A 10939-nucleotide genomic window follows, 5' to 3' on the forward strand; every position below is an offset into this window, starting at 1 on the left:
CACAGCGAGAGGGGGCAGTGATCAGAAGCCCCAGAGAGAGGGCAATGTGCAGCCCTGTAAAGGGAGAGGGGGCTCATCCAGAGAGAGTGAGAGCTGAGCCCTGACCCCAATAAGTCCTCCATTGTTGGGAGGCAGAGTATGAGTCAGAGATAACACCAGTCTTAGCACCAAGACATGCTGCCCAGTGGGGGGGGGGGAGTAAGAGTCCTCTGTGAGACCCTGAGGTACCAGTCATGGTGTGAGGTACCCCAGCTCCCCATGTCCATAAAGGAAGACCCAGAGAGGGGGACCCCAGGATAAGAGTATGGGTCATACATCAGGGCTTGGCAGAGCTTCCCCTGACTGGCCCAGATGGGGGCCAGGACCAGGAGGGTCAGAAGGGTAAGGAGGCCCACCGAGAGGGACACTCAAGAGCCAGGGGCCTGGGGTCCTGACTGGCCTGGAGGTGGGCTGGGGCTAGTGTGAGCCGAAGGTCCCAGTGAGGGGAACCGATGGCAGGGCAATATATCACCTGGTATGAAGGTGGCAGAGTCTGCTTGAAGGGAGGAACCCAGGTGGGGTCCTATAGTAGGATTCTGGGCCCCATCGTGGGGGAATGGTGTGTATGAGAACATCAGGATGTCATCAGCAAGGCTTGGACTGTGATGTAGGGGAGGAATGCAGGTAGCGATCCCTAGCAGTGGGGCAGAAAATGGGCAGCCTCCCGCCTAATTACATATATTAATTAATCAATTAAGACCAAGGCATGGCAGGCAAGAAGGCGGGCGGTTTGCCCAAGAACAGGTGGGCGGGCCATGTAGACATTGGCCCTGGTAGGTCCCCTGTTACAGGGAGGATATGTGGCAGAGAGAGAGACTGCTGTGCAGCAGGAATTACAGGAAACTGAGGCAGCAAGCAGACTGGCTGTCAGCAGTGGAAGAAGGGAAGGAAAGGGAACATCTGGCTCCAGCAAGGGCACGCCTTGTAAACATATGCCAGCACCAATTCACAGGGCATAATGTAGATGCTGGTTCAAACCCTTCACAGGAAAACTTCTCAGGGGAACCAGAAATGAGTTCCCCGCATCACCTGGAATAGTTCAGGAAAGTAGAATGCCCTGGCAGGGGTGAGTGGTGGAAGCCTACAGCTGAAAGGCTGTTCACCAGGACTGACTTTGGGGAATCAGTATACTTAACAGAGCAGAGTCCATGGAAGCCAGATGTTGGCAAGCTGAGCTAGATCAGTGATGAGCCTGAAAGACCAGAAGAGAGAAGGGACTGGTAAAACTGTGAGTGAGAAGGCGGGTGACATGTTAAACGCATGTTCCAGCTCAATGTGCCCTGAGTAGAGAAGTGATATGTATGGGGGACTGAGTCTAAGTAAGGATATTCATAGTAGGGCCCTGAGCCGGGGCACTCTTGTCACTATTATTGTGACAATGATTCTTGAACTGAGGAGGGCAGGGCAAGGTTTTACCGGACTCAACATTGAGGGTGAGAACCCTTGATAGCTTTAATAGTCTACATTACAAGCCATCAGCTCACAAGGCAGCAGAGACTGTTATTCAGGTAGAAAAATTGAAGCGTGGGACTAAGGACTGGCATGGCAAATTACACATCTCAATTTCATTTATAAGTAGTAGGTTTTTTACTTTTGTAGCACCGCATGTATGTATGGTGTTTTGTTCCTAGTCAGGACTAGAAATCCTAAAATCATGTCTGCTAGCATGACTGGAATACCATTTCCTTAGCTAAAGAATACAAGGGATTGTACTACTGGATCTGAATGCAAGGCCAGAATCTAAATTAAATAAAATGTGCATGTGGGCATGGGGCAAAAAGTATGAGATATAAGGTCACAAAATGGCAACCGTTTGGATTAGATCTACATACTGGTTCTAGGTGCAATTTTTACCGCTGTTACAAATCTGAACCAGTCAGAGACAATGACAAAGTGACGATCCTTTGGAAAGAGCACTGGAAAAAGATAGGATAAAGCACTGGAAACAAAAAACCAGACTGCCTACTGATTCAAAAAAATACCCACAAAAATTTGCTATCATGGACTTCCTTATCCCTTCCTTTGGTAATAAACATATTGCAGAGAAAGAAGATCTCTGAATATCAACCTGTACAAAAAATTGTGTGGTAGATGTGCATCTCCTTACTGTAACTCATGGTGCTTAATAGAAAGCACTATGAGTTAAAGCATTCCTCCCCTTGCCCTGACTCAACAGAAGTCCACTGTTTGGTTGGTTAGGGAGGGGGATTGAGGTTCACTTTGAAACTGATCTAGAGGAGAAGCTGCCTGCCTGTAGCCCAACCTCTGTCCCCTAGCCATGCCCCTTCCCCAACCTCCAGAGCTGTCTGCAGGAAGGGAGTGGGGGTGAGGGATGGGGAGCACACTGTGGACTACGGTTTGCCTATCCTGAACTGGAGGGAGGGTCTGGGGAGGCCCCAAGGCGAGGGGGCTCTAATTTACAGCCCCCCCCCACCGCCCTTCCAGCTCAGGCAGGGTAAACCCCAGCCTGCATTGTGCTCCCCCTCCTTCATCCCCCCTCCCTTCCTGCAAACAGCAGCAGAGATGGGGATGGCCTGTATCGGCCCAACCCTGATCATGCGTCGGGACTGAAAGAAGTTAGATGATAGTGCTCTGCTTTGGAACACCTTCATCTGATCCTTCATTACATAAGATTTAATTTGTCATGTGACTGGCCACTTTTAAAGCACTCTGCAACCATGCATTTCTGTCACAGCATAGCTGTAGAGCACTTTCACTATTTTACCACTACCTTCTTTACAGCAAACTGCAGATAAGGTTATTTGGATAAATCCAATACTTTTTATTAAACCAACTCAAATAGCAGGGAAAATTCTTCTTTGCAAGCTTTCAGGCACAAACACCCTTGATCAGGCTGAGGAAGTGTCACAGCTACAACCTACACCCCTAACAGAAAACTGACATCCATCAGCAACCATCTTAGTAATTTAGCATTCTCATAGATATCTCAGTACCCCTCTGTCAAAGAAAAGCTATTTGAGAGACTGGAAATGGAGCAGCTTCAACTAAACTTGGGATTCCACAGATTTCTTGGGCCTTTATTATACTGTTGTCAGGCTTAGCATTGGAAGTCAATCATGTTAGACAATTCATTTAATCTAAGACTGTGGTAAAATGGCCACATTATTTAAATCTATCTGTGATGGGCTAGCTAGCAGTGACTTAGCCCAGGGGTTTTGAAAGGGCAAAAGATGATTGGAGGACTTGGCATTCCATTTCCTCACCAATCAGGCCCCAGAGACTCACCCTCCGTGTCCCCTGATTGGCCCCTTGGGTCACCTGGAGGGGGATAAAAGGGGCAGCGCAGCTGACTCAGGGGAGACCAGCGAGGGACCACAAGGAAGGAGCTTCGAAAAGCTGGGTCAAAGGGGCAGGAGCAGTTGCCCCAGAAGAGCCTGGAGGAGCAGGACCTGCAGGCAGCAGTTGGACCCTCAGCAGCACGGCGTGCGGCTGGCAGGAGAGGCTCCCCGCTGGGCTCCAGGATCCCCTACGAGAGGCTGCAGCCAGCAGGAGAGGTTTCCCAGCTCCAGCAAGGATCTGAGCAGTGACCTGAGAGGTTCCCAGCTCTGCTTCCAGCTCCTCTAAGCAGAGAACAGGCAGCTCATTGGTGGCTGTGTGGCAGTGTTTCTGCCTACCATGTGGTAGACCTGAATTCAATTCCCTTTTGGGGTGAGTGAGTTAACAAAAAGCAAATCTTCTTGCAGTGGAAAGGGGCCACTGTGTTTTCTCCCCCTCCAGGTACCTAAGCCCTATATTTCCTTGTCATTTGACATTTTGCGCCTTTTTATATTTCACCAACCCATATTGTTTGTTCCACTGTTCATGTTTTATATTTTGTTAACCCTGTTTTTTGTCAGTGATTGTAAGTATCTAACCTTTGTTGAATCCTACCCCCTAGGGGCATTGTAGTGTCCACTATACCTTCTGATTTATGCCTGTTATGTTCCCAGTATTGTTCCCTTATTAAAAGATATATGGTTAAGTCCCCACTGGTGGTCTGGCTCTGCTCTATAGCGGGAGGAGAGTCCCTAACCTCCCACAGTGCTGTGCACCTGCTTTGATCCCTTCAGCTGGAGAGGGGGTACCTCTTGGAGTACCACCCAGGTTACATATCTAATTGACCATAATGTGGTGTTAACTGCCCTGAAGGATTTGGCACTGGTACTCCAGCATGGCTGCTACTTCTCAGAGAATTCCCAAATAGTAGTGCTGCTCATTTTTCCTGGGAAAGATGAGGCTTTCATGTTGTCACCCCTTAACATCAAGGATTCTCAGACAGGAAGCTGTGGCATCCCATGGTGCTGTGAGATCCTTTTAAGGGTGCTATTCAGTATTATCAATGTTAGATGTATTATCAATGTTAGATGTAAAAACACACATAATTCACAAGTCACTGCTTTAAGGTAATGGGAATGAGGGAACTAATGGAAATGGAGATAACAAGAAATGGAAGGGGGAAAATGATGGTAAGAATTCACATCTGGCTTACAGGCTAAGTTTTGTTTATGTGAGGAGTTCATGCATGGGTCAGGTTTGCTGGCAAGGCCTACTCTGGCCAGTACTTTAGCAAAGCCTTTGTGTGAGCAACATATATTGATCAGTGCCCCAGTGAGGCCTACACCAATGTGCTTTTAATACCCAGCCCTCAATCTGCGTCTTACCGGACTCATAACCTTCAGCAAGAGGTTACAAGCTATGTCTGCAATTACTGCTGGGTTAGAGGTCTTCCCTTGTTTGATGTTAGTAAAATTACAGGCATATAAGGTTGCATAAATCCCATACTTGCTGGCCTTGCTTTAGCAATATTTACAAAGCTGTTATATTACCGGGCTTGGAATTCACTGCCAAGTGAAGGTAAAGTCTGTCAGGTTGCGTTTAAAATTTCACCTCTTTGGATAATGTTATATCTCCTGTCTGGAGGCTGTATACCAGTGCAGATTTAACCAATTACGAAGTTCCCTCATAGCCAGGTCCCTGCATGTTACCACATCCAGAAAAGATTTGACCTTAAAAAATGGGCCAGAGGCAGCAACTTTATTACAGGATGCGCAGGACAGGAGGGTTTTTTTTTCCAACTGAGCTGTACTCAGCCGAGAGCAGCTCATTCTTTGTATATTTTACAAATATTTGATTGCTTTTTAAGGCTTTGTTATGCTTACTCCAAGCAGTTGCAGCACATTTTATGAATGCACTCCACCATATTTGCTTTTGTTTATGGACACTGAAGAGCAGACTGTTATGGGATGTTTGTACAGAGAATTAACATATTCATCTGGTGCCCTAACTAGAAGTTACTATATTGTAACAATCACTCTTGGGGCATATATTTAATGCATTTTATGGGATTTGCCATGCATAAATCAACAGAATGTTGGTTTATGCATTTGATTTTCCACTGAAATTTTATAAAACCACATTTTTTGCACCATTGGAATTTTCATATTGTGTTTTGTTGGTTTGTATCCTACCTTGACCAAGTATTGCCCATAATTTTGAGTGAAACCAAAAGTTCAACACCAAGACAAGCCAAAACTTCCAAGTTTTGTTGAAATCTCTATGCTTTGTGTGATTTCTGCTTCAAACCACAGATTAGTTATGCAGTGAGGAAGCCTGAATCAGTAGTTAGGGTGCTAACAAGGGACTCTGGTGTTGGGGGTCAGTTCCCTACAGAAGTTCTGACTGGCATTCACTGCAGTTCATTACAATTTCTCACAAAACTTGTCCTGAGGTGAACACAATTCTGAAATGCTAGGGTTCCTTTCATCTGATATTGATACAAGTTTTGGGTGTGTAAAGAATACCTGACAATTCAAAGATGCCAATTTTAGGTACATTTATGATTCAGTTGCCCTAGTATCTGAAAATTTGTAATGTAGTTATCCTCAAAATATCCTTATGATGGAGGAAAATGCTATTGCCCACCAGAGGATTACAGCACAGAGATTAAGGCCCCTGGCACATATTCACTGAATGGTGTGGTGGGATCTGTTCTCCAATCCCAACACTCACACCTCTTGCTATGCCACATGTGCATGACAGGAGGTATGATTCTGGGATCAGGGATAAGATACCAGCAATGACATTACTACTTGCCAGTGGAGAGGGGGGAGAAGGGAAGCAGACTCATGATCCCAGGAACCCCTTACACCAGCAAGTGAAAGATGGGTGCCCAATGAACCGGTGCAGCCCTGGGGTTGGGCATGGCAATCAGCTGATTGGCAGTCTCAGCCTCAAGATCACACTGGAGCCAGTTCAAGACCTCAGTAGGATCCCAAGGCTGGGACTGACAATCAGCTGGTTGCTGAAACCAACCCCAGGGCTGTACCAGAGTTTCCAGCCAGCTCCCAGAGCCCCATGTACTGGAATGTCAAAAGACCTCATGTGCTGCCTAGCTGCATACATGGGTTTTTAAGGTCCCAGTGTGCCAGGGCCCTGGAATACGAAAGTGGCTCTCCAGACCTGGGATCCTCATGCACCAGGGATGTCATAAAACCACTGAGGATATTCCAAACTAGTTTTTAAAAGTTCTGGCACATGGGCACCCCAGGATCAGGAAACCACTCTCCATCCCAGGTTCCCCATGGCCAGGATGCATCAGGTCTCTTGCTCTACAGCTCCATGGGAGCTGCAAAGCAAGCTGATCAACATTTCAGGCCATGAGGAGCCCTCCAACTCCCCATGACCTGGTACCCCTAGCCCAGCTGATGAGAGCCCCTGTCTTGGTACCCTGAAAGCAGCAGGATGCAGCCCCAAGCAGGGCTCAATCACATGATTGTCAGCCTACTGATAAAAGGACAGCTATGGACTAAGCTTCATTATGTAACCAGCATCAGGTTTCATTATGGGGAATCTGCCATATATTCAGTTTAAAGGCATGATGGAAACCAGACCCAAAATTATTACATATATTTTCTGAAATAATTTTGTGGCTTGTTTCACATGTTTTCACATCATTGCCTGTATGCATGCCCAGCTTACTATGTAAGATGTGGTTAACGGGTTAGTTGCATCTCAAGTGTAATGTCTGCTAAGGACTTTGGTGACTGGCTTACAATCACAGAGCATGTATATGCAAAGCATTGAGTTTAAACTTGGGTGTTTCAAACTCAGCACAAGTTCCTTAGGGTGCCTCTACACAAGTGTGGAGCTTGCTTCAATACAGTGTAATTACAGCACATCAAAGCAGACTTGATTCAATGAGTCTCCTGGAGCATGCTAATTACCGTGCTCCAGCAGCCTCCCACATCTCGTGTATCAGCATTTCCCCACTTCAAAATGGCAGTGGAGGCACTTGAACTAAAGCTCATTAAAATGTTTTGAAGCATTTGCAATATCCCCCATTTTGAAGTGTGTGGGACACTGATATGAGACAGTGGCACTTTAATTAGTACACCCCCAGAGCACATGTAAAAGTGCTCCTTAGTTACTGAACTATCCTTTCTATTAAAGAGGTTGTTGATCTAAGGTGCCTATGCATTTGACCTAAGGTGATCATGAATTTGAAGTCAGCTGTCTTTATTTCTTCACCACACATGTATCTGAGGGCAGACACAGTAAAAAGGACCATAGTTGACTTTTGGTTTGGGGAGTGGCACTTGAAGAAAAGTGAGATCTTGGTGCAGAATTTTTAAAGATGTTCTCAAGTGAGAGTTGCTCTGTTGATGAGTCTGTGCCTTGAAACCTAGGGAGATTACAAGGTAACAAGTTACCTTGGCTCTTTGTGACATTGTTGCATTTGGTTGTTCTGATTAAGCTGGTTGCCTGTTTCCAGAGATGTTTTTATCCATATCATTCTTTGATAAAAGATAAACATGCGCACCAAAGGGACATTTTTTTTCACACCAGGGCAAGCAGGGAACTTTTCACATTGATCTCTCTCTTAGTTTTACTACAAATTCAGGATTTATACCAGGTTCCTCAAGGTTTATGAATGTTTGCAAATGATCCCAGACCTAGTACTGGCCTGATTTGACACTTTATGTAAGAAGTATAAGAACTCCTCTTTTGACTCCAATATACTTGATTTTCAGTAAATTTAGCCCCTCAGACCTTGGATTTGTGAATCAAAAGAAAAGAAAGCATTTGCAATTGGAATGAATTCCCAAGGAGTTTGCACAGCTTTCCTTAGAAAAGAAAGCTACTGCTACGCAGTATTTGAATTCAGAGCACAGCCTGGAATGTGTTCAGCATCAAGTGTTAGAGGGGAAAGGTGCTCTTGTGAGTTAGAACCTGGTCTGGAACTCCAGAAGTGTGAGTCCAATCTCCACGTGCAGCACTATCAAGCTTTGTGCACGTTGTTTATTCTTTAACTTGACTTTGTGTAATTATTTATTCTTTCTGTGCCTCATTCCCCAAGATGACAAATGAAGATTGTGTTCCTAGTTTTCACCTATCTGTCATGTCTCTTTATAAATTATTTGAGGCAAGAAGTGTGTCTTATGAATTGTATATGCAGTGATTAGCACTGGCAAGCTCTAATCCTCATTAAGGATTGTAGAGGTTACAATAATAAAATAATATCAATAAGAACTGGAATTTAATGTTAGGTGGAATTGCGCCCAATGATGGCTCATCTGCCTCCGGTGCAGCAGCCTCACTGGGTGGTGGGGAAGGGCCTTCCTCCCAGTCACTCCCCAGTTCATCGGAGTCAGCTAACTCTATGGTGATGGACCCGGCCCCTTCTTTTCCTTCCCACCCAGGGAAGGATTTGGCCCCTCCTGCTGGGAAGGGCAAGTCCCAGAAAAAAGGCCTCATTACCCCTTTTCAAGACCTCCCCACAACTTCAAGTGAAGGGGAGTTTAGTGACCAAGGCCCCCCTCTCTGCCTGCGTCCTCAGCACCCCCCTGACACTGTCATGCTCGGGGGTGACCTGGGGGTAGGGGAGATGGTGGGAGAGTCTGATGGCCCTCCTCCCACCTCTCAGCTCCTTGAGCCTGATGAGCTTGACATGGATGTTGGGTCCTCTGGGAGCTGCAAGAGGCTCCAGGAGCAAGAGTGCCCAGCCCAGGAGAGCAACCCCCCATAAGATATCATAGAATACTGGAGTCAGAAGGGACCTGGTAGATCATTGGGTCCGACCCCCTGCTCCACACAGAAAAAAGTGCTGGGGTAGGGTAACGTTCCTTACTGATCCCAAATATGGTCATCATTTTGATCCTGAACTGAGAGACAAGAGCCTCTAACCTAAGGATCTGCAATAATTTTTTGGTGGTAAGCCAGAATGACCCAGCTTAGGTTGAAGGCCTCCAGAACCCAGCTGTGGTACCACCAGCATTGTTGATTCTCCTTGCTTCTAAATCTCCTGCTCTATGGGCTAGATCCAGTGGCTCTGTGGACTGGATCAGGCTCATGGATTGTAGGTTGCCAATACATGCAATAGTGAGTAACCTCTGAGTTTTTGTTCCAGCAGGAACATTATTGGCACACACCAGTCAAAACCAACTCAACCAGGTGTAGGACCTGCCCAGGTAAGAGCTCAGGTATATACCAAGGGACCAGTTGTCTCTCAGGTAGGGGGGGGTGCCCAGGGCTCCCACGGGGGGATTAAGGTGTCTCTTCACTAATGCAAGAAGCATGGGGAACATGTAGTATGCAAGTAGTAAAATTGACCTGGTTGACTGAGTGAAGCCATGGTGGGATGAAACATTTGACTGGGCATTAGACATAGAGGGCTATAGGTTGTTTAGCTGTATCCAAGTCAGCGGGCCTGAATGACCTTCATCCGAGGGTACTGAAGGAATTGGCTGGTGTCATTGCGGAGTCATTGGCACGGCTGTTTGAGGACTCCTGGTGCTCGGGCCAAGTCCCTGAGGACTGGAAAAGGGCCAAAGTGTTCCCTATTTTCAAGAAGGGAAGGAAGGAAGAGCCTGGCAACTACAGGCCAGTCAGCCTTACTTCTATCCTGGGGAAGGTCTTTGAAAAAATTATCAAGGGCCACATTGTGAGAGCATTGCAGGGGATGTGATGTTGAGGGGTAACCAACACAGGTTTGTGCCAGGCCAATCCTGCCTAACTAACCTGGTCTCTTTCTATGACCAGGTAACAAAGAGCTTAGATGTGAAGGAGGAAGTCGATGTCATCTTCTTGGACTTCCAGAAGGCCTTCGACACAAGTGTCCCACCCAATTCTGGTGGGCAAGCTGAGGGACTGCGGCATTGATGAATGCACAGTCACATGGGTGTCAAACTGGCTCCAGGGGCGCACCCAGAGGGTGGTGGTGGATGGTTCAATGTCATCCTGGGAGCGTGTGGGCAGTGGAGTCCCCCAGGGCTCGGTCCTTGGGCCGGTGCTGTTTAACGTCTTCATTAGCGACCTGGACGAGGGTGTGGAGAGCACCCTGTTCAAGTTCACTGATGACACCAAGCTGTGGGGTAAAGTGAATACACCAGCAGGCAGGAACCTCATCCAGGCAGACCTGGATAGGTTAGAGAAGTGGGTGGATCTAAACAGGATGCGGTTCAACAAGGACAAGTGCAAAGTGCTGCACCTGGGGAGAGGGAACCAGCATTATGGTTATAGGTTAGGGGCTGACCCTCTCAGCAGCATAGAGGCAGAGAGGGAGCTTGGAGTCATGATTGACTCCAGGATGAATATGAGTTGCCAATGTAATGAAGCAATAGGCAGAGCCAACCACACCCTGTTATGCATCAACAGGGGCATCACTAACAGGTCCAGAGAGGTCTTGGTCCCCCTCTATGTGGCGCTGCTCAGACCGCAGCTGGAGTACTGGGCGCCACACTTCAAGAGGGATGTGGAGAACCTGGAGAGGGTCCAGAGGAGGGCCACTTGTATGGTTGGGGGCCTCCGTGGCCAGCCCTATGAGAAGAGGCTTAGGGACATGAATCTCTTCCATCTCTGCAAGAGGAGACTGAGGGGGGATCTTGTGGCTGCCTACAACCTT

General features: G+C 47.1%; 1 long non-coding RNA gene across 1 annotated transcript in view; it reads right to left on the minus strand.

The window, feature by feature from the left end:
* Positions 1-872: 872 nt before the first annotated feature.
* The window catches only part of LOC109323966, a 28078-nt gene continuing 18011 nt past the window's right edge, over positions 873-10939 (minus strand). The window contains exon 3 of the long non-coding RNA XR_002104803.1: positions 873-1231. This is a non-coding gene — a long non-coding RNA (uncharacterized LOC109323966). The remainder of the gene's footprint in view (positions 1232-10939) is intronic.

The sequence above is a fragment of the Crocodylus porosus genome, unplaced genomic scaffold (genome assembly GCF_001723895.1).
Source record: "Crocodylus porosus isolate Cpor-Errol unplaced genomic scaffold, CroPor_comp1, whole genome shotgun sequence".
Taxonomy (NCBI): domain Eukaryota; kingdom Metazoa; phylum Chordata; order Crocodylia; family Crocodylidae; genus Crocodylus; species Crocodylus porosus.